At 37.0% G+C, this 4,823-nt stretch overlaps 1 pseudogene; it reads right to left on the reverse strand.

The window, feature by feature from the left end:
- Positions 1-806: 806 nt before the first annotated feature.
- On the reverse strand, positions 807-1,959 carry LOC141512086 (large ribosomal subunit protein mL38 pseudogene; annotated as a pseudogene).
- Positions 1,960-4,823: the final 2,864 nt, after the last annotated feature.

Genomic DNA, 4,823 nt, shown 5'->3' on the forward strand with positions numbered 1-4,823 from the left:
CCTTTTCCTGATAGTGTTCAAGACTACAGGAATATCTCATTTTATTATACTTCAATTTGTTGAAATTTGTTAATTTTTTTATAAATTAAATGTTTGTGGCAACTTTGCATTGAGTGAGTCTATCAGCATCATTTTTTCCAGAAGCATGTGTTCACATCATGTCTCTGTGTCATATTTTATAATTCTCACAATATTTCAAACTTTGACATTATTGGTATATATGTTATCCTGATCTGTGATCCATTATCTTTGATATTATTTTTTGTTGCAGATCAAAACATAATTTTTTATTTTATTTTTCTTTTTTTGTCGGTGCTTTCTTTAGCAGTATGACTAAATATGAAAATATGGTTTGTATAGCTTTACATGTATAATCTTTATCAAACTGCTTGCCTTCTCAAGTGGGAAGGGAAGGAGAGAATGTGGAATTCAAAATTTAAAAAAAAGAGTTAAAAATCTTTTACATGTAATTGAGATCTATTTAATGAAGTAAACAGAACTATATAGAAGGAAAAAGAGAGTATTTCCTGGAACTCTGAGAAGCTAGTGTCACACATCCAGTACAGGGGACTTGAATGCATGCTGTCACTCAGGGGGCTAGAGCAATGACTACCATGCTGCAGATCCAAAATCATCTGGATTCACATTCTTTTTTTCTTAGATAACCCTACAGTTCTTTCTCACTCCCAAACCACTGGATAGCACAAGAAAAGCCCAGGGATAACAGGTTCAAGGAAGAACTCCCAGGGCTACTACATGTGGTCCTTGAAAGACAAAGCAGACCAGGGTAGGTCATCTCATTTCTTTCAGGTACCCTCTACACCTGGATGATTCAATCCTTTCGTAGATACCATATAGGTAGGTGCATAGCGATCCAAATATCGAAGTGGTTGCAGATGAGTGAACTTCTGTGGGGGGATGGTGGGGGGGGGGTGGACATACTTACTCGAAGACTGGCTCCCACATGTTGAGCAGGTGGTGATAGATGTGGGTGACGGAGTCATCCCAGCAGCAGTGGAAGAAAGCCAGACTAGCTCGTATCATGAAGTCCTGGTGCTTCTTATAGAAATCAAAGGTGTGGAATGTTCTTATAGAAAGACAGTAAAAAAAAGTCGATGGGTCCATGCTGCTTGAAAAGGAGGAAAGCGAAGCCGTGAAAAGGAGGAAAGCGAAGCCGTGAAAACGAGTTCCTCTTGAGGGGAAGGATGGGAAGTAGTGGCGAGTCTCCTGTCCCGCAGACAAGTCTCTGCCTGGGATGTTGGGCACCAGCCAATGGATGTATTTATTCAGCACCCTGTTCCTGCAAGTGGCCAACCAAGTTGGTGAGCAGAAAAGTCCATAAGGAACCCTTTTCTGCTTCCAACGTCACTTCTGGGGGATTTGTGATCTCAGTCGGGGTGACCTTGTTCCCCTGGAACACAGACATTATCAGCTCTTCTCCCAGACTGTAGGTGACATTCAGCAAAACCCAGGGTACAAATGTGGCACCAAGGAACAGGTGTTGGTAGAGGCCATAGTACTTGGCCAGAGGCTGCTCGTGGTAGGAGCCGATGGTCTTCTCCCAATCAGCCTTCACCTCCTCCAGGGGGAGATCAAGACTTCAGGGAGGTGGGTAGCTTTCTCCATCTTAGCCTGGTTCTCCCGAAGGATCTTCTTCCTTTCGAGGACCTGTGGGTGCTTCTGGGCCATCTTGCTGGGAGGAAAGCCAATGTCTATTTTTGTCTTTGGTATCTGAGGACTGATGCAACTAAAAGCGGTAGCTCTTCCACCTCACTTTCTGCACTGTGCCCGTATAGTTCGAGAGTGCGATACTTCCTCCAGTTTCTCCAGCGCACTCACCTCGATGTCTGCACTGGGCATGGATCCCAGCGGAGTGGACCGACGGCTCAGGGCAGTTGTGGTGCCGAAGCAGCCGGCACTTCATGTTCCCTACAGCCTGACTCTCCACCAGGGAGCCATCTTCTTCCTTGAGGTCGCTGAGTTAACCCTTGATATTATTATTATTATTATTACTATTATTATTATATCACAAACTGCACCCACATAAGTCAGGTAAACAATTAAAAATGTGCGTGTGTTGACTTCTCTACTAGGCTTCTCCATTCCTTGAGATAAAACAATATTGAAATCAGGCCAATTAATCACTCTACAATGGCTTCTTAAGTGTTCAAGTGAAAGGAATTGTCAATGAATATAGCAAATTTCATTATTGTCTTATTTTAAGAAATTTCCATAGTCATCTTAAACTTCAGCAATCATTAACATGATAAGTCAGCAGGCATCACCATGGAGGCAAGACCCTCCACCAGCTAAAAAGATTATCACTGGAGGTTGAGAATGGTTAGCATTATTTAGCTATTTAAATGTTTCTTAATTAAGGTATGCATTTTTTATTCCTATGGAACACTTAGTAGATTACAGTATAGGGTAAGAATAAGATTTATATGCACTAGAAAAATCAAAAAATCATGTGACTTGCTTTATTGAGATATTAGCTTTATTGCAATGGTCTGGTACCAAATCCCTATCTCAATGCTATATCTATATAGTGTAAATTATAGACTAGGGCTTCTTAATTTAGTATCCATAGATTTCCCAAAGAAAGCATTGATAGATGTCAAAAAGTTGCAAATCTGAAAGGGAGAAAACTACACTTAAAAACATTATTCTGAGGAGTCTTCACCAGACTTCCAAGTAAATCTGTGATACAAAAAAAAAAAAGATTAAGAATCTCTCTTTTAGAGTCAACCAAAGTCAATGGCAGATTTACTCCTTCTGGAAAAGAATAAATTAACTTAGAATCATGAAAAGAGAGTTGACTTGAACTGAGACCTTTTTCATCTACTTAAGAGCCACATATGATTTGGGGGTAAGATATTTCCTTTTCCTCATATGTATTGTATAAGGGGGAATAGCAATACTTAAATTACTCCCAAAATAAGAGGCCTTGGTCTGTTGAAACAAATATGCTAACTTTTCAAGTTTTGTTCTAATTAGTGTCAAATATTACCAAAGGTTTTGCTTTAAAAAAGCAAGCTAGAATTAGGTTATCCTATAATTTGCTGATATTTCTCTAAGTTGTGACCTGCTGGAGTGAGGGGTAGGGAGTGGTAGGGAGTAGCCTGATGATTCCCCACAATACTGTCTATCAGAAGATGTGATCTGAAATGTCAGCTCTAGCCTATTCTATCAAAGAAGTGTATGGTCCCCAGTGGAGGGAACCCAGGAACTGATGGGGAGGGGATAGAAATCTGCTTCTAGCACCCTTTTCAATTGTAATTGATTTGATTGAGTATCACCCTTCTGCTCTCTGATGTGATCAAAAGAAGGGTTTTCTAAAATAGAGGAATTTTCAGCCATTTGTCTCAGAAATATGAGTTCAAAACATATTTGCTTTTTGACAATCTGAATTACCCACATCAAAAAATAGTGAGAATGAATCAGAATAATATTATGTTTATGGCTTTGTAAAACTTATAGGAATGTAAATTGTCCCCAAAGTTTGTCTTTGGTTTTAAGCCATAATAGTTTTTAATAACTAACTTTTAATAGTTCAAAACACTCAAAGATTTTTTCTGGAACACTGTAAAAAAGTCAATTATTATTATAAAAGCTTAAGAATGGTATAGAGTGAACTATTTAACACTTTCTTATTTCTTTGCATTTAACTCTCTTCCCCTCTTTGTATATTCACTTACATTGTTTCTAATAAATGAGCTTTAAAAAGCTAAAAAAGAGGAATTACAAATAATGATAAGAAATGTTCCAAATTAAAAAGATAAATGAAAATTTAAAAAACCATAAGGTTTCATATCATTCCTCAAAATTATCAAAGATGAGAAAAAGTATGATTAATCAATGTTGGGCAAACTATATAAATAATAGTCACAATAATATGCTGTTGCTGAGACTAAAAATTGATCCCATAATTATGGAATTATGAGAAGTAATTTATTAGAATGCTCCTAAGAAGAATTTACCAGAAATGGTGGATAGAAGTTCCACAGAAAGACAGCAACTGAGACATAGTGACTGAGTTCAGAAAATCAGATGCAGATCTAGGAGAGAATGAAAAAGTACAGGGATTCAAATCTTATTTTCTCTGGGTTTTTTTTTTGGGGGGGGGTTGTTCGTTTTTCTGAAGGAAGAAAACATTCAGACTGGACAGGATAAAACAAAAATTTTCTGGTGAATTAAAAGTCAAAATAAATAAAGAGATCATTTAGGTGTTATCAGTGTGCTCAAGTAACAGACAATCTGAAAATATTTGCAAAAGTAATTGTGGAGCTCTGTCTTTATGATGATGGATTCCTTTCTCTTAGCAATCTTTGAAAAACTTAAATGTGAGAGAGGTACAGCAGGATGAGTGATGGATAAATGCTTTCATTTTTAAAAGAAAAGGCAGAATATAGGTCAATGAAATAGAGGATCTTGCCCATTTATAAATAAGTGAATAAATGTACAACATACTATAAAAGAGGTGTTTTATGGGTATTTACTTTAAAAAGGGAAGTTTTGATCATTAAGTGTTAGCATGGCTTTAGATAAAATTTAGTTTAAGTTTATTTCTTTGCATTTTAACGCATTAGCTAACTTGATACATTAGAGGAATGCAATAGACAGAGTTTACTTCAATTTAACAAGTATTTTGGGGAAAAAATTCCCATAATTTTTACTGGAAGTTGTGAACAGATTTATTTAAACTAGATGATAAGAAACAGAATTAGAACCAACTGAATAACCAGACCCAAATAAATATGATTACTATATATGTCAAGCTGGGAAAAAACATCACCAGGGGGACACAATAAGATTTTGTCCTC

This window comes from Macrotis lagotis, chromosome 2 (genome assembly GCF_037893015.1).
Source record: "Macrotis lagotis isolate mMagLag1 chromosome 2, bilby.v1.9.chrom.fasta, whole genome shotgun sequence".
Classification (NCBI taxonomy): Eukaryota; Metazoa; Chordata; class Mammalia; order Peramelemorphia; family Peramelidae; genus Macrotis; species Macrotis lagotis.